This window comes from Pholcus phalangioides, unplaced genomic scaffold (assembly GCF_987345545.1).
Source record: "Pholcus phalangioides strain wild (caught in Gottingen) unplaced genomic scaffold, Ppha-v1.0 ptg000008l_1, whole genome shotgun sequence".
Classification (NCBI taxonomy): domain Eukaryota; kingdom Metazoa; phylum Arthropoda; class Arachnida; order Araneae; family Pholcidae; genus Pholcus; species Pholcus phalangioides.
In genome coordinates, this window is record NW_028301601.1 from 63,117,395 (window position 1) to 63,137,969 (window position 20,575).

Sequence of the window (20,575 nt, forward strand, 5' to 3'; positions counted from 1 at the left end):
CTCTAAACTTTTATCAAAGTAAAAATATTTTAAATTTCCTTCACGGAATACCAATATCCACAAACATCTGCCACTGGTTTAAGAGATACTGTTCAATTTAGTGAAATTTTTTTGTTTTATTATTTATGTGGATTGTCATTTTTCTTGTGCAGATCAGTGAATTTTCTTTCCCTCTTGGAAATTATATAAAAAGTTTATTTCCTGCAGGTATATATGTTAATAATACGCGTAAATGATGATACTCATTTTCATCAAATGAAGGGGGTTCGTTCAATGAGTAAATAGTTTATGTTTTTTTTTTTAAAGGGGTCATTCAAGTATTACGTCAGCATTGAGGGGGGGGGGGGTTGAAGGTCGCTTACGTCATCAACCACCCCTTTTTAAGATATGAAATATTCTAAGCTGCTGACGAAATTTTGCTGACGGGGGGGGGTGTCAGTGTTTTGCTGACTTTTGCTGATGGGGGGGAGGGGGAGGTCAAAAATGGCTGAAAGTCTGCTTACGTAATACTTGAATGGCCCAAAGAGATAAAGGAAAACATTCTAAATTTATTAAGTTGATTTATTTGATTTATCTCTTGATTTTTCAAACTGCAAGAGTACCAAAATTTCAGTTGCCATAGTTTTTGGCATGTAACTCTCAACATAATCTATATTTAGAAACAGTAAATTTGTCAGGGATTATCTTCCTATTTTGATTGTATGGATGTTGCCTACATTTAATAACTGTGTTTATTCAAAAAAATATTCATCATGATTTGCAAATTTAATAAAAAAATAACAAACAGATTTAGGTATAAATAGGTAATTAAATGAAAGATACATTTTTTTATAGAATGCACATTTTTTTCCCCCTTTTTTTTTTTTTTTTTTTGTGCTGAGGTGAAACTACACAAAAAAGTAAGAGAAATTTGTGACAATGTTTCTATCCATGATTGGTGATCTAGACCCATTTAATAATGAAAATTTTGTTCAAATGATGCAACTTTCAAATTTAATTCATTTGAAATCATTAAAATTCTTCAAAAATCAGATTTTGATATATCATGGCATATCATGATAGTAATAATGTTTTTATGATAGTTGATACCTTTTTCATGATTTTTGTCATCGTGAATATTATTTAATAGATGGATTATAGGCCAAAAATTATGGTAATGATTTTATTCACTTTGGTGGGATAAACCTGAGTCAGCTGATTTTATTGATCGAGTGTATTTTTTAGTATATAGTTTTCTTTTTTATTTCTAGCTTTTCGGAAACACCAAAATCTTCATTGGTGCTAAAAGTTCATTGAAATAGTCATGAATAGTTGATTTAAATTAGGTAATGAGGTAGATGAAATAAAAATTCAATGAAAATGAAGAGGAATTTGTACAAGAATTTTTTATCAAAAATTACTAGAGAAATGTTATTAAAATGATTATTCAGGTTTTTTTAATTTGTTCTACAGCCTAGTCATTGGAGCAATATTTTTGTAGATTAATACATGTTCTCTCTCTCTATGTTATTGGTGATATATATATATATATACAGTATTGATGATGATGATACCATGATCTCTCACTTATGCATAGGTGCAAGGGAACAAGGAAGAAAGGTGCGTAAGTGAGAGAGCGATAAATGAATAGCATTATTTACCTATATCTTTAAACTTATATGTATCTTATCTTACGTGCAAAAAATCATTTTATAACTTAAAAAATGTATAGAGCCAGTGAATTACACATTTTTATAATTTTTTCAATTTTATGAGCAATTTATTGAATCAGTTTCTTGTTTCTGAATGATCCCCAAATTTGTACAGAACCATAAATCAATCAAAAATTTTCTATTTTGAGATATTAATTAAGGAGGGCTGATTTTTCATCTTTATTCAAAACTATTCACAGGTCAATCTATCAATATTAAAAAAACTAGAGAAATAAATTTGATTGGTTTGCTGAAACATTTTTTTTTCTTTTTATAATTTTTTTAATTCAAATTTTAAAATATTTTGCAGCACACATTGCTGACCAAAAAAAAAAAATTATTATTATAATTCAGAATTTGAAATTTCAGTTTTCCTGCAATATGAGCTGCAATGAATGTTTCTTTGTTCCCATAATTATCAAAATATTTGCTATGTGTATAGTGGATTAATGAATGTTGTTGTGAAACGTTTGTAAAAGGGTTTTATTTTGGTTGAAAATTATCAAAATTATGAATATATTGTTTTTTTTCCTTTTAAATTTTTAATTGTAAGAAACGTGATTAATAAAAATTCATCATTTTCATTTCGGCTATTTCTATACCTGTCGATAAACATCAGTGTTTGTGTGATGATATTTGTCATTCGAATCATGTGTAAATTAAAGATAATTTTTGCTCTCCAATCATTAGGGAGTCAACCTTCATATAGGGGAAAAAAGTTTCAGCCTGTATGAAAAGCATGTCAACTGGAAAGTTCCATCTTTTATATTTAAGATTAATAATAAGTATCAATTTTCTGTGTATGATTCATAGCTGCAATTAGAGACAAAAATATGCTACGTTAGGCAGGTATTTGTTTTTGTGTCCCTTCCCTGTAATTTCGGACCAATAGGAAATTCTGTCGTTCCCCCATGGTTTGACCCCTGAGGCATCAGGCATAGCAGGGTTACCAGTGACCAGGAAAGTCAGGAAAATAGAGAAACAGTACAGTAAAACTCCTCTTAACAACCTCAGATGCGGTCACCTCTCTTTTATGGCCAAATAATTTTCCCCATATAATAAAAGTATGCTCGTCAGACTCACAGATTAACAGTAGCCTCTCTTGTGCGAACAAATTTTTTTGCCCCACCCGTGTCTGCAAGAGATGTTTTACTGTATTTGATGAAGGTCAGGGAAAAATTCTTTGAGGGGAAAAAAACAAACTAAAAAAAAGATGTCGAAGGTTAAGATTTTGAATTAAATTTCTTTTTTCAGGTATTTTGGTCAGGGAAATGATCAATTAGATTTTTCTAGTAATGTTGCACAATGCATATACATGTATATGGCTGTAAACTCTAATGCTGGGTATGTCCAGGTGACTGGTACACCAGGTATAATAACTGTAATATGTAACTGCCACACAAGCAGTCACAAAAAAAAAAAAAGATAAAAAAATATATATTTACAGTTGATAATAATCTTTCGCTTATAATAATTCACTTATAATCTTTTTCAAAAACCACTCACCAACAAGAACCATTGTAAGTGGGAAAACACTTTAAACAGGAAATCTTAATGATAATTATTGAGTTTAGACCCCAAAAAAAAAAAAGTCACGCTAAGCGAGAAAACATAAGTGGGAACGTTATAACCAGGATCGACTGTAGATACAGTTTTCAATTGGCATACGAGTATTGCATCATAAAATCGAATTTTTTTGTAATAAAATTTAATTTTCTGATTTTTATGTTTTCTTCCATGCCACAAAAAGTATGTGTTGGTTAAAGTATTGTTTGCTCTTGCATTTAATTTTCAATATTTTTGTTATCTTAAAAATAATAAAAGTAATAGTTTGAAAGGAAAATTTTTATTTTGAACAAGTGAATATTATTTGCTCTTGTTGCATCCATTTCAGCCAGCAATATCTTTGTTGCAAGATACACACCAGAGAAACGACACAAGTGTCCCTACTGTACATACTCGACGTATTACACAACAAATCTGCGTCACCATGTTGCTACTCATACAGGAAATCGGCCATACACTTGTCATCATTGCGGCAAGGGATTCATACAGAAGGACAGTCTCAAAACTCATGTATTCTTCCGCCATGCGAAACTTTCTACCACTTAGCTGTGAACTGAGATATTTATTAAAACTATACTTGCAATATTTGATGTGAAGATCTTAATTTTATACCTGTCTTTTGGTGCCTCAGCATTTTGTGAATCACTGTATCCATTGATGCTGTCATTTAGTGTTTTAAGTATAAGCATGCATATGCTGTATTTGTTTGCTTATAGGATGATCTTGCGTATAGAATGAGGTATGAGTTTAGAGATCAAAATAAGGAAAAACAGATTTTGTAACTCCTTATTTAGTTCATATACAGGTATTATCATAAATTGCACATATTAAGGCAAGCAACCATGTTTTTTTATTATCTTTCATGAACTTGGACTCTCCGTCCAAAACTATGCTACAACTCTCCTCTTTTTCAGTCTCACTCCACAAAGCATTGTCTTCCAATCTTTTGAATGCATTTGAAATGCATTTCCTTAATGTCTTTGATATCGGCTCTAGAGGGTATACTTTTCTATGCAACTGGCTTCTGAATATCTGTTTACTTGCAGCCTGGAAGTGGGGTGTCTAGAGCAATGCTTATGATATGCATGTTGGTAGGAGTTGCCATCTACCTTTCAAATAAGGAATTTAATTCAATAATAGAAATCTATGTTTTTAGAATTTGGTTGATTTTGCACACAGGAAAGTTATCTTACCCTTTCACTCTAACATTCTGAAATGTGCAGAAAATGAAAATTAATAAAATTAATCTAATAGCTTGGATTAAACCCTGACCTATTGAATGAACCCCATCAAAATACCCAATCAGCTTCAACTTTTTTTACTTATGTTCACCACTTTAAGTGCAGGGACCTTTTTCTTTTTCTCCTGTGTGTGGTGTAATAAAATGTTATAAACTTTGGTAACGTATCCTTCTGGATATTAATGTTATGATAAACTTTAGAAAGAAAAGTTATTGGTCTCCATGAGCATTATGCTGCTGAGTATAGACACTACAGCAATAGGTCTTCAGGTTAAGACATTAGTTTTTTCTAAGCCCAAAACACATCAAGAAAAGAGATTTTTTGGGCTGAAAAAAATACCTGTCTCTGTTAATGGTGTGTTTGGTAATCTCGCATGCAACGAAACATTTTCACTGTGCACTGTGTCACATGCAAAGCTTACAGACAGCATTGCTCAGCATGTTGATATTGTCACTCTCAAATATATTGTCATTTAGAAGTGATATACAGCCAAACCTCGTTAATGAGTCACTCTTGGGAGAGCAAAAATATGACTTAGTAAGCGGAGTGACTCGTTAAACAGAGTAAGCCATAGCTGTGCCAATTTCTACCCAATGACAATTAGGACTTCCAAAAAGTGACTCGGTAAGTGGAGTGACGTGTTAACCGGGAGACGCACTAACGAGGTTTGACTGTACCACCAAGGGGGTGCAAAAAGCCATGAGATATAAGTAGAACTTTAATCAAACCTTATGAATCCACCGCCACTGTTGATTCGGTGACTTTATCGATAAACAAGTATGGAGGTTTGAAGAGCCATTCCTTTTTAAGTTACATTTTCAGAAAACATTTTGCAAAAGATATTTGCTACTAAGGAAGTATAATATACTGAATATTTTTCTGCTAAGATTCAAACAGCAACATTGATTACGAAATAATTGAAACAACACATCTTCACATAAACGCACATGCTTTTTTAACATATTCATAAAAAGTTAGACATTTTCAGGTGTCAAACTGACTGGATATGTTTTTCGCTACTTGTCCTACAGAACACCACAATTTTTTTCTCAGTGGTCCAATTGTGTAATCAACTAGTCTCAGACCAGCGGACCACCAATGATTTCAAACTGATCAATGTGTGAAATATTATCAAATGTATATCAAATATCTCAAAAATATTTTATAAATATTCTAATGCTAGAATTTTATAAAATATTTTTGAGAGTTAAAGTACCAGATACGCATGTTGTGTAAAATATAAATGTTTGTTATATTACCCAAGGTGATGAATTTTAGCTAGTCTGTGATTATTCTCTGAATATTACTATGCTCAGCTTGAAATTTTGCACTAAGGGGATCAAAAATCAGTCAATTCTTGTTAATTTACAGCAAGTGATTTTTGAGCTATTGAATTGAATTATCAAACTGTTTGAAGAAAATTATCATCGAATAAATACCATAAAGATTTTTTTTCATTATAACAAAATCATGTTTTGTGAAGAGCTGGTGCTTTTTTTAGAAGATATTATGTATTTCTAAAATAATTAAAGTTATATAATTCATTTATTTTGTACCCAGTTTTTTCATTTACAGTTAAATTATGCGGATGACTTGATTCTTGTTTTTCTTTGATTGGATTCTTGAGATTCATTGTGTAAGACAGTAGTACCCAAGCATTTTGAAGTGTGACCCCCCACCATCAAAAAAATTATCAGTGACCTCACACATGCAGTGATCATATGTCCCGGTTTTCCAGCACATTTCCGATTTTTTTGAAGATAAATGTGCTCTCCTGGAAGCACTTTTCAGGGTGCTTGTTTTTCTGTTTTAATTTGGCGATATGGATTTTTAATGACATTCATTATTTTTTAAAAATTTTATATGCATATTTATTTTGTTTCTTGACATAGTTAGCGTTTCTTATGCAAGATGGACGTGCAGTGAGGTGTATGTTCCTTAATTTTTATATACAGGGTGCTTCAGAAAGAATCATTCGATTTCAATTTTTTTTTTTCGCTTGAAATCGACCATTATAATATTGTTTATAAAAAAACATAGACATTTCCCTTCTTATATTCCTATAATACTTATCACCTTCTATACTTTTAATTTAGAAAAATGTGTATAATTTTGAAATCGAATGATTCATTCTTAGTCAACTTGTATGAATATAAACTTGATACATTGATTATTGTACAAGTAGAATTTGATAAAATGACATTGTATGATACATATGGGTTTCTCTATGTAGCTCGACTAAGTGAAGACATTTTTTAGTTTTGACATATTTTTATTCAGGTTTGCAATAATAAAAGTAAATTTCTTATTTAGACGTTTTCATTTTAAAAAGAATCTCTAGCGACCCCCTAGTTCATTTATGACCCCCTAACAAATTGATAACTTTATACAGCCAGCATGTGTCATAACAAGCTTCTCACTCCCCCCTTCATTTCATGGAAAACTGACATTATAAGAAAATTCAGACTTGAATGGAATAAAAAATATTAATTTCGTTACAATGTAAACAATTGTAGTGAATCTACATCATTGTTAGAAAAAATAATAAAATTGTGATGATTATATACATATATAATTAAATGTAGTACACTGAATTCTTCGATGTTGAGGATCAAGTTCTAACACAATTTTTGCAAATGAAAAATTTGGATTTTGTGCAGTTTTCACAAAAATAGAGCCAGGGCAGAGCTGAGTTCATATGTTGCATTGGATTGAATTTTCTCTGTAAGTCTTTATACTGGAATTAAAATAATATGGGATGAAAATTAAGAAAAAATGGGACTTATCACATACCACCAATCGTTTTAATTGAACAGTCTGAATAACGTATGGTCATTGTAAAATGAGCGTTGACTGTAAAGCATGGCTACATGCTATACATGGCTTTTTTTATACTCTTCTGGACAGTTATTTTAATGTTTGATTTACTATTCTCTCTTACCCGATTCTGAGAGGACAAGTAAATTTCATATATATGTCGAAAGATAAAAAAAATTAAAATAAACTGGAAGCTCAATATTACTCATGACTTTATCTAAAACTAATGTAATCGAATTTTTATCAGCAGTTCCAATAAAAAGTGCAAAGTATCTAAATGCATGTTGGAATGAGGGGCTACTGCATAATCCTTTTTTCCCAAATAAAATTCATTTCTCTTGAAAATTTTATTTCTCAATAAAAATTTCGTACCTTATGTGAGTAGATATGTTTCCTTCTTTGTGTCTCATACTTGTATGTTATTTGTTTGTTAAACTAACAGTTTTTCAGTTAAAGATGTGTCATAATTTTGCAGATTCTTTGTTCCCCTCAGTGCCATCTAGTAATGATCCTGCCAAGAAAGGTGGCCATCACAAGTGCAGCTTTTGCCCGTATTCATCTTATTACTCAACCGCTCTCCATCATCATATGGCTACGCATACTGGAGTCAAGCCTCATGCTTGCCATTTCTGTGGGAAGAGTTTCATCCAGAAAAAGAGCTTGAAATTGCATCTCATTTCACGACATGCTACTTATGATAAAATGTTCTCAGGTTATCTATGAAAAAGAGGGGGAGGGAAATGTTCTATTTCTTAATTATTACAAATTTACAGCTTTTATTGATCTTGTTTGTGTGTAGTGTGATTATTGAAATTCATTATTCTCGCAAGTGGATTATGATTTATTACACTTTACTTTATTTGTGGAATTCAAAGATGAAGAAGAAAAAGTAATGTCAGTGCAGTAGAACCTTGATTATTCAACATAATTGGCACAAGCCTACATGAGAAATTTCAGAATCTTCAAATATGCATCGATGTAATCACAATTCACAAGGTTCTGTATCTTCTATACTAGTGGTAATCAAAATTCTGCATCGTACATTTAACCAGTATACAGCCAGTTTGGTCATCCTTTTCTTTCCATATGTACTCCAAAGTTATTTTTCAGCATCATTGTTTCTGATTAATTACAATGCCCTTGCTATTTTAACTGAATGACTCCTTTTAACCCTTGTAGCGGCAATGACGAGATATCTCACTTAACTTGATGTGCTTTGTTTCAGCAGTCCTGAAATAACTGGGGTTTTTTAAACCCTTTCATTTCTTCAACAAGCCCAGCTAGATCTGTCAACAGTCTTTCTCTGATAATATGTTATTCACCCCCCAATCTATTGGAAATTTCTGAGTTCAGCTACAATTTTCCTCATCGCTAAGAGCAAAAAATTATCATGGAAGAAATTAACAGAGTCCCTAATAATTAAGCATTGGGTAATCAAGATTCTACACACTCACACACACACAGAGTAATTAAAATTTATAAAAGTCTGAACTAGTATTTATGGAAAGAAGAGAAGACCATTTAAAAAATTCTTTGTGATGAGTTTTAATTTTAATAGTTAGATTCGCTTATAATAAACACAGATATTATGAAATTTACATATAACAAAGTTTTTCCCCCCGTTTCCTGTGAATTTTGTATTGCTTATCTATGCTATTTAGATTGCTTATAACAAACACTGATTTTAACAAAGTACATCTGTATCAAATTTTCGACCAGTTGTCAAGCATGGAATTGTCACGAATTTCTTTGTAATCTTATTTAAATCTTCTTGTCTGTGTAAATTTACCTTTCTGCAACTGATAATGTAACCTTTCTTTCCTTGGAAGACATTCTAGTAGTACTGTTTTGGGTATTGTAAAATCCTATTTTACTCTTTTTTCCCTTCATTTCTTTGTTAAATCTTACTTTGTTTTCAGAAAGCATCATTAGAAAGAAAGAACTGAGGTTATTTATACTGAAGAAATTAACCTTCAAACCACTTTTTGATTTGGACATTGGTTGTGATGGTTTTATAGTGTGCAAATTAAATGTCCAAGGGCAAAATGCTACTCATTGCCACAAAAACTGTAGCTGTGCAGTTGGTGAAAGCAAAAAATTGAAAAAGAAAGTGAGAGGTGTTAAAAAAAATTCAGGATTATTTGCAGTTTATTATTCTTTCTTTAACCGTTTAAAGCATAGTTTACCAACCTTTTCTGTCCCATCACCCCCTTCTTCAGAAATGTTTTTCTCCCATCGCCCCCCCCCCCCCACCGCAATCTAACCCATAGAATCCTATGTTGTACTCGTAGCTTCTACCGCCGCCCCCGGAACATTCCATAGCCCCTAGGGGGCATTAACGCCCATGTTGGGAATCACTAGTTTAAAGGCTGAACTATGAACAGTCATTTATTTATTTATTTTTAAATTTAGAGTTTCAGGTCCTTTGACATGCCTATACATAAATCAACTTTGAAATTTGAAGAACAAAAATTCTTTTTTTTTCCTTTTTCATGATGTTTCATAAATACAACATTGACACTTCTGGAGAAGTGAAAGCTGAAACTATCACCTATATTCTGACAGTTATTTATTTCTGGAGTATAGTTATCACATGAAATTTTCTGTTTTCTTCTACAGATTCATAACACATTTTTTTTTGACACAAACGTGTGTGGAGAATTGAAATTTTTTTCTAATGTCCGTGATAAAGGAAGGAAAGCATCTTTGATAAAACTTGTTTGTCACATCGGTAGTATTTATACATAGTGTATTATTTTTGGCAAAACGCACATTGTCCTTGCATTGCAGACACAATATAATGGCCATCAGATGACCTGGTATCTTTCAGTTGACAACGTGGACCTGAATGAATGGTTTACCCCTTCTTCTCGTTTGTAAAAGGTTCATTGTCACCTCTCTTCGGAATTCTAAATAAGTGATAGGATCTGCTTCTCGCAACTCTGAATGAATTATCAAGCATGCTATAATGGTCATATGACAAATCTTTTTTCCAATGGAATTCACGGCTGTGGTTTTGATCAGGTTCTTGATAGAATTTTTTTTGTCCCATGCAATGGTTTTTGTTTGCTTTTTGGATTGCTCAGAAGCTTCTTGCCTTTTCTTGAAATTTTTACATGAGTGTTGCACTTACAGTTTGCTCCTGTTTTTTGCCTCACCTCTTTCGAAGAACATGCTTTGGGAGTTTCTAACACCTCATCCTCGTTGTTGCAAAATATATTTACCATTACACATACATCAAATTGTATGTTGGAAATGTTGTTACTAGATCATTTTCAACAATATCCTCTTCATCCATGATGTTCCCAGGTTCATTAGCAGGTGATTGGCATATATAAGACAAGTATTGGCAAATAAGTCAACCATAAGTATTCTTTATGGGCATTGTATATAACATTTTATCATGTGTATATATTGTTTATAATTGCATTTTTAATTGGGTTGCTGTATTTTTGAAATGTATGACATCCATATCTGTTATGGGCATCTTTTTCTCAGCCACCTCGTTGGGCATTTTGCCTGTTGTGGCGTTGTATTTGTATTTATTTGTATTTGTATATCTACATCTTCTAATTTGGAAGTAGTTTCTATCTAATTATCCTACAGCTTATTTTAAGGTGAGATATCTTTTTAACAGTTTTATTAGTTTGCAATTTGCAAAAACACGTATTTCTAAGAATGCAAGAATAAAAAGTACAATATAAACAATCAAGTCCCAGAAAGCAAATTCCTCTGTCTCATATTACTCAGAATCAGCTTCTATACACATCGAAAATGATGACAACACTCTGTGGTGCGAATAGGAAAATTTTGAAGCAGCACATTGCTCATCCCTAGAATCCTGCTCCCATGCATTTTTGAACGCGTGTAGCTTGTTGAGGTGTAACAGTACAAAGAAACTAATTGATTTACTTTGATTGATGTATTAAATGTTTTATATGGTAGAAACACACAAAATAATTTTCAATTTACTTCAAAATTGAAATTTTGCAAATTTTTATCAAAATGGGAAAAAATGTCCAAATGTCAAATTTGAAAATTCCGTCAAAAAAAGTGTATATTACTTATAATTATATATTAACCTGAAGTTTCTGAATTTATTTCAAAAAAATACTTTGATTCCTTTTTCTATGTACGATAAAAAAACCGGAAATGTTTGAATTAATTTTCATCTGATATTTTTGCAAATAAGAACTATGTTTCATTTATGGAACATTGACCTTTAAATGGTTAAAGGTTTTCAAAAAATGAGATGAAATTTTTTTCCAATGTCTGTGTTCTTACTGAAAGAAAAAAAGTCCACAAAAATATCAAGAAAGAAAAGCCAATGATTGACATATTTTTGTTGATGTATGCAATTGCATGAGACTTTAAATAAATAAATATTTAATTGTTATTAAAGTGTGTTATTTTAATCTATTTTAAGAATGCTCAGATTACTGTAAAATGTGTATCATGCATGTAAAATATTTTATTTTTCTTAAACGCATCACTTTTCAAGCTGGTACAGAACAAAGTTCATATATTACGAAGAGTTTCACCATTTTTTCCGACTTCATTATAAACGGGCCCTTCATTATAAACTATATCTTGCTTGGTTTTTTCTGCATTATTCTATACAGTAGAACATCTTTTATTTTGATCAAACAAAATAATTTTTTTACCACAACTGCAGGAACACGAAAGTAAAAAAAAATGATTTCAGCTAAAATTGCCTTCAGTGGATTAGTTTCTAAAATTATTGCAAGAAAGCTATATATACCGAGGCATCTAACAAAACAATGACATAATAATAGGGAATTTTCTGTCTCCTCCTTCTGTTACCAGTGCTATGCAGTCATCGAATAAAGGTCTTTCTCGGCTTTAAATAACCTTGTTTTAAAACTTTTACTGTTATATGGAGCATAGACAGATAGAGATGGGACAATCATTCTCCGCCCTCCACCATACATAACATAGGTGATCCCGCATTGAATCAGATATGGAGATTTAATCTAGTATCCAAGATGTGTAAAGTGACCTTTGCTTTGGACATGAAAGCTTCTACTACTATGCATTCTCATAAGGGTACTTTGAAATACATTCTTTTGTTGACACAAGTCAACGTTTTTCCTTACTCAAACTTCTGGAATTATTTTTAGTTGAAAAAAACCTGGATTCATGACTTTTTTCTATTTTATATGCTCGGAAACATATTATTGACAGTTATTAAACATTTGTCAGCCTTCTCATCAGTGCTGTCTTAATGAATGGGCTCACCCGGGCACCTCAAGAAAAGAGGGGCCTCACAAAAATGAGAACTGATTCAAATTTTTGAGAATTCGCCAGGTAGGGCCTCAGAAAATGAATTGGCCCGGGGGCCCATGATGCTCTTAAGATGTCCCTTCCCATTAGAGGATTTCGCAGTGCCTATTACAAACAAATGGTAAAACTTGAACTAAACATCATTCATTACATTTAATGTTGTGTCTATTTGTCGTTGCTATTACTATAAGAGAGCAAATATATTAATAATGTACATAGCTGAAAAAACTGTTCCTACTTTCTAATTATCTACAAGTGTCTAGATATTAAATTTATTTTTCGTTGTAGCATTCATTGTGTCAGTGAATTTTTGTTTTTGTTCGAGAATTTATATTGGTTATAATTATAAATAAACATAATAGAAAACAAACATAAACTTGGGCAGTTGTTTTTGTTTTGCCTGTATTTAAATTATATAGAGAAAGATGTACTCTCCCCTTGCTGATACAAGATATAGTGGAAACTTGCAGTTCATGTAGAGGTGCTGATTTTTGAAAAATTCATCTCCGCTTCCACAAGACCCGAACCCAGGTTCCTCATATGTCGGAAGAGTGCTTACCAACTAAGCTATAGAAACAGATAGAATATTTCTTCCAGAGGTGTACACGGTACAGTAAATGGGATAAATTGGTTATATTGTAGATAATAACCAGTTTATTACGCATAAAATAACCAGTTATTATACATACTTACAAATCATCTTCGTAAATTCGATAAATTTATCACTTTTACAACAGATATTCATAATACCCAAGCATCGTTGGTAAATTTGATAAATACTTGAAATTTATTTCCTTTATCTGTAATTATGCGCAATACCCTATTATAATTAATGAATTTGATAAATATGGAAAATATCCAAATGAGTCTAGTATGTGTGATGAATATGGTTGTACCCTGATTATATAATGATACAATACATAATTACATAAATTATTGTGTATAGTATATCATATAGTAAGATTTATCATGTTTACCAACTATGCTATACTTGGGTATTATGCATAATCACTGGTAAATGTGATGTGATAATTTTTTAGTAATTTTTTAGCTTTGTGGTACTATGCATAATTGCTGTAATTTCAGACATGTCCAAGGCTCTGCCCCATGGAGGATATGAGCACGTTACCCTGAAGGGTTGGGCCAGACTGGAATGCATGATTGTTGGTAAAAGTAATTAGGGGCTGCAGTGAAAATTATCAAACTTACCAAAATGCTCTGCAATAATGCATAATAACCCAATTTATCATATTTATCATAGCATATGTATCCACTTTATGATCAAGGACATAATATTGCATCAAAACGCCTGTGGAATAAAGTCAAACAAGCTCTCTGTTTTTCCTTCTTCTCTTCTCATCACCATAAGGCTTTGTTGTAACCCTAGGAAGTTGTTCGTTTTGCCTTTTATTTCTATACAATTATTAGTGACTTTTTCCCCAGTATATGATGTACCCTTCTACTATATACGTATAAGAGCAAAAACGAACTGGTTGGGTGAGGTGAAAAGAGAAATCTACTTCGTACCACTCTCTTATTTGCACTTATGTTTTCCTTTCATTTGTTTTTTTTCCCTTCAACTTCTTTACCTTTCTCTAATGTGTGGTTAGGTTAGGATGAAGGTTACAATATTTTTCGCCCATTCGTTAAATAGAAATCATCTGAATTTCTCGCCAATACCTCATAAGTGAAGCAGTTAAATATACTGGATAGTACTGTGCGATGGACGGTGACACCAATCAGCTAATGTCTAGGTGACATCAAGACCACCAGATAGCTACATAATATGTAGAGAAAGATGTTCTCTGTACTTTAATACATGATGTAGTTAAAACTGACTGTTTATGTAGAGATACTGATCTTTGGAAAAAAATTCGTATCTGCCTCCATGTATGGGCCCATAGAAAGTTCCAATATTCTATCTGTTTTTATAGCTTAGTTGGTAGAGCACTCATCTGGTATATGAGGGTCCAGGGTCTCAGTAGAGGCAGGGATGAAATTTTCCCAAAAATCATTATTTTTACATGAACAGACAGTTTTCATTATATCTTGTTTTAAATTGAATAGGCTTATGATTTATATATTTTTATTAAATAGGCAAAAGTTTCATCACATTGAGTTGATACACGAAAAAATTGTAGTAAAGGAAGCCGTATGTGTGTTGTTGTGTGGATGAACTCGGTATTCTACAAATTTTAAATTATTATTATTATCCGTATAATCACAAATTTTTGTGAAGTGATAATGGTTTTTTTTTTTTAAATTTTATACTTTGTTTTTTTTTAGATTTATTTATAAAAATCAACGTTTAAGTTCTAAATAATAAAAAATTTGGTTTGAGGCTGCATTTTTCCAAAATATTGCTTACTGAAATGTGGGTATTTCCCAGTGAGACATCAATTCATTGACAATTGTGAGATCCCTATACTTTGTTTAACATTGACTGAGTCTTCTTTCAGACTTCTATGAAATTTCATCTTCCAGGATGAAATGTGAGACTTGATAGAGATTCATGTTTCAAAAAGAAAAGGTGTGAAATATTAAAAAATGTTTTAAATACTTTTATTTCGGTAGTAATAATTATATTCCTAAGTTATAAATGCAGTATTCTGTAATTTCGTTTGTAAAAATTTTTTTTAAATATGATCACGGTATCCTTTAAGTTCGTGGAGCATTTCATGTTTAAAAAAAGCTTTTGTGTCCATGTTGTAAGTATTGTAACTGTATCATTACAAAAAAAATTGTATTGTGGTTTTTCAGATTATGGGTCTTATTCACCAATCCATATGTTTACAAATGATCCTGTGAAGAAAACACGTCATCACAAGTGCAGCTTTTGCTCTTATTCAACTTACTATTCTACTGCTCTGACTCATCACATGGCTACTCATACAGGAGTCAAGCCTCATGCTTGCGATTTTTGCGGGAAAAGCTTCATCCAGAAAACAAACTTAAAAATGCATATTATCTCAAAACATTCTTCATCCTGATAATTCCAAATAAGTGCGCTCAGATTTTCATTTTAAAAGACATTTCTGCAATATTAAAACAACTAATATTTCAAATTACCTTTGTTATCAGTGATCAAATGCACATTTGTGGATTCGTTTATTTTCTTTGACTTTCAGAGGTTTGATGTCTATATTTTGGTTGACTTTCCATAGGCATGAACTGAAAAACTGGAGACTTTGTTGTTATTCAGAAATCAGCATTTGCATTGTTCGAGTCTATTGTCACAAATGTTTACAAATTTCAATAGATCTAAATATTTTTAAAGTTTTTTTAATTGCCATAATGATGCTGAATATTTTGGCCATTATTTCCCGTAGTGAAAATTGGCAAATATGACATTGGCAGGTCTCATTTGCTTCCATCGGTTTTATCAGATGTGTTATTCAATATTCAGAATTTTTATTAGTGTAACTTTTTTTATGTGCCCTTGTCATATGCAACTATAAGACATATGTTATGGTAAATGTGATAAATCTGGTTATTATGCTTAATAACTGGTTATTTTGCATAATCACTGAGCATTTTGGTAAGTTGGATAAATTTCTCTTAATTTATAACTTTTATCAGTGATTATGCATAGTAACTAAACGTCAGTGGTAAATTTGGTAAATATTTAAAAAATTATTGATTTCACCAGAGATTATGCATATAATACCCAAGCATCATTGGTAAATTTGATAAGTACTGAAAACATTTTCACCAGTGGTTGTGTATAATAATTAAGTGTCATTGGTAAATACTTGAAATTTATTGCCTTTATCTGTAATTATGTATAATACCCTAGTGTAATTTATGAATTTGGTAAATATTAAAAAAATTCTAAATGTGTATATAGTATGTGCAATGAATATAGTCGGACCCTGATATAACTATAACAGATTTTGCGATCGTACCTTGATATAATGATACAATTCATTTATTAATTATCATGTATAGTATATCATATAGTACAATTTATCATGCTTACTAATGCCGCAGCGCTTGGGTATTATGCATAATCACCAGTGAAACATTCATTTAGAGAAATTTACCGATGCGGCTTGTGTACTATGCATAATCACCAGTAAAAGTGATACATTTAAAAATATTTATCAAACATTTAAACTGCTCGGCAATTATACATAATAACCAGATTTATCTCATTTACTGTAACATATACATATATGGGACCTCACTTTATACATTTTTGCTATAATGCAATTCTATAAAGTTAATCGAAAAACTTGTTCTTGGTAAAAATCTATTGCATGCAGTCAAAGCCTGATTTAACGGCACCATTTATTTTGCAGAATTCTGGCTCTATAATGAGTTTGGCATTGTATGGAATCATTCTTAAACAGTGTAATCCCTATCTATGAAAGATTTGTTCACTAAGAAATTTCTGGCTATAACAGAGTCCGACTACTTCTGATTCAAATTATTTTAATCCTGAAAGTAAGCTTGTGAATTCAAGTCATGACATAGTTAAAATAGCAAAATATGTTGCATTCAAAGATTCACAGACACACTTAGAGGAATCTTCATCTTTCATCAGACTTCACAAATAAAAAACTAATTAAAATGGAAAATAATATAAATGGTGAAAGTCAGGAATCTTTCATTGTTTAGCTCAGGGATGGCCAACCTTTTCCCAAGTCATGCCACAATCAAGATTATTTGCGATGAGAAAAAAAAAATTTTTGAAGAAAGGGGGTGATGGAACAATACGTTTGGGAAACTGTTGTAAGATATAATGAATCTTTATATGAATTAAATGGCTGAAAAAAGAGCCTGTTCCTATTTTCTTGTTATCTGCAAGTGCCTAAATATGTTATTTGTTTTGTTTGAAAGTGTTCTCGTAAGTGAATTTTTGTGTTTGTTATCCAACTAATGAGAAAAATGGACAACGAACTTGTTTAATGTGTGTTTGCTAGTTCTTAAGTACCATAGAGAGTTTCCATTTATCGAATTGATACATCTCAGTACCAAAGTTATGAGTTATATGTAAATAAACTCAATGTTTTACAGAGATTTGTTTGTTGTGGTAGCCAGTGTTTTTGGTCTGTTTCATTAATGCTTGTTTTAGTTTAAAAAAATGGAAAGATTTTGAGAATGGAATGCATAGTTTTTTCAGAAATAATCAAGAAAAGTTTTAATAGTTTTTGAGTTTATGGGGGGATTTTATATTTGCTGATACTATGTTCATTGCCTTTAGTGACAAATTTGTTTTATATGAATACTTTTTATTGTATTTCATATCATTACCCATTACAAGAATTAAAAGAATTGTGAATAATGATGTGTGAAATGAAATACAGTAATACCCCGACTTACTGTACTATACAGTACAATTCCCAGATTTTATTTATCTATCCCAATTGACAGACAACCAAATACAAAAATTTATGCAAATTTTCACCATAATTCGTTTATTCATGTTCAGTTTACAATTTCAAGTTAATCAATATTGATCCATCTTTCAGAAACCATTTGAAATTCAAATCTTTTGGATTTTAACTAGATTTAATTTTTTCACAAAACAAAAAATATGGCTCATAACTAAATTGATTCTTTCACCGCCTGAATTTTCTCAAGTCTTCATTAATTCATTCATGTCCACTTGACATCTTCATTAGTTAGTAGGCCTTGCTTTGCCAATTTTTTGCATTGCAACGCTGTTTTTTGAGAGTCTGTAGGATAGGCCTAGGAAATGGTTAAAAGATGAAAACTTTGGCAATTTTATTCTAAGGCTGATCTATTTGGCATCTGTCATTTTTGTAGATGGTCACGATTTCCTACCTGAAGTCAAAGCTTATTGCCAGCCTTAAAAAATTCATTAACGCCCATCAATGATAATTTACCTGGTCTGTGTAACTCTTAATTTCAACTGACCAGAGAAAGTTTTTTCTTGCCTCCATAACCAAGGTTTTATAAAAAAAACAAACAGAAGCCTACATAACATGACATTCACTCACATAAACATTTGTTTGTATAGATATCATGAAATATGTACTTTTTTTAAAGATCTGATTGCGGTCATGGGGCAACTTAGATTTTATGAAGCTATCATATTATCAAACAACTTTTTTAATAACTGAATTTTAGATTATAATTTCTATTAAAAAATTGGTGTTTTTGTTAAATTTTAATCCCATTTAACTAGTATTTATGTCTTTGTATGCAAAATCATACTCCAACTTATGCAATTGTCATCTGACCCACCTATCTTGTAACTCTGGGGTATTTCATTACAGGACTGAAATGCCCAAACCAGTGAAAAAAAATTGTATTTTTATCTTAAAAATTTTTTGTGTTTAAAAAAACTTTGAATTCTGTAATTTGCTTTTTTTTTAATTTCCTAATTGAAATCGGTATTTAATTTCTTTATAAAAAATATAGTTTTTAATTTCTTAGTATAAAAGGCTGTGGAATATATGTGAAGCTGACAGGGTTCACAAAACTTTTTAATTTAAAGATTAGCAGAGGGAGATACAATTTTACTTTGGTTTAAGAGCATAATGTGTTCGGTAAATGTGCTCATAAACCAAAACACTTTTATGTCAAATCAAATTTCCCATACAAAGTAATGGAAACTAGAATGATTCACTGCTCAAACGTTCCAACCCCCCCCCCCCCTTAATGCCAGCCACAATCATTTTCAACAATATAGCGCAGGTTAATTTGTTTTACATTATTGTATTTTTACTTATTTTATATCAAAGGAAGGTTTGAGTATTTCTGGAACGATACAGAATAGCAGAAGTTAGCTTCAATTTGAAATCTCCGTTTTCATTAATATGCAATGAGAGTTTTTTTTTTCAAGGACTTGTACGCTATAAATGCCACTCCCATAATCAGTGATGTCTTAATGAATAGGTCCAAATCAAACAGCCCTTAAGCTATCAAAGTGTTTTAGTAGTACACATATGTATTAATGAAAATAGGTACAATATAATTTTCAATTTGGTCTTCATAAAAGGAGATCCGAAACATTCTTGAGTCTGGCCCCTGAGTGCCTTATGCCAGCCTTGAATGCGGTGAGAGAGAGGAAACAATTGGCTTAGTTAAGAAGATTTGCATGACAGTCTACAGACTATGCAAATACTCCAAGGCTCTTACAGATTAATCCTCAACTGGGAGGTTTCGGTATATGTACTACTAAAGGTGCAAGAAATATCTCGTTTGACAAGTCCAAATATGTTTACATTTTTGCTCCTCTGGCAAATCCCTCATAATCCAAAGTTTTACTGTACTTCATTGCTTTATTAAGTATTACTAGTCTTCTATCTACCGAAATAGAAGTACCATTACTTTTGCTTGTTTCTTCATAGCTCTTTGAGAAGTAAGAAAGTCAGAGGAACCGAATGTCTTCTAGCATGGAGTGAATATGTCTGTGAAAGATGGCAGTACTTGATAAACAACACATAACAAGTATTACACTGAAATGAACTTCACACATTAGGTTCACATCACGCATACTGTACATTCCAACATATACCCATTCTAGAGAGATATAGATGGCTTCTTTCTCAGCCAGAGATATCAAGGAAACAGTTATTTTCCGGATATTATGCTGAGGTGAGCTCGGAAAGAAAAGTCATCACGTCTCCGCCGGGACTCGAACTCGTCATCACGTCGTGATGATGACTTTTCTTTCCGAGCTCACCTCAGCATAATATCCGGAAAATAACTGTTTCCTTGATATCTCTTACTGAGAAAGAAGCCATCTATATCTCTCTAAAACCGTCCCACCCTGGGGCCATTTACTGAAGTTAAGAGAGGCTACTAATGCCTCTACTTCAGCGCCTCACGACACAGTGCGTGAAATTAGGAAGGCAGATTCATGTGTCTCCAGTGGTGTAGGTGGTAGCACGTTTGCCCGGTATGCAAGAGGGCCTGGGTTCGAGTCCCGGCAGAGACGTGATGACTTTTCTTTCCGGGCTTACCTCAGCATAATATCCGGAA

The 20,575-nt window shown here is 31.9% G+C and overlaps 1 long non-coding RNA gene across 1 annotated transcript; it reads left to right on the top strand.

The window, feature by feature from the left end:
- Nucleotides 1–484: 484 nt before the first annotated feature.
- Nucleotides 485–3,842, top strand: LOC149084737 (uncharacterized). Its single transcript, XR_016193003.1, has 2 exons — nucleotides 485–1,599; nucleotides 3,586–3,842. It is a non-coding gene; the product is annotated as an uncharacterized LOC149084737 (long non-coding RNA).
- Nucleotides 3,843–20,575: the final 16,733 nt, after the last annotated feature.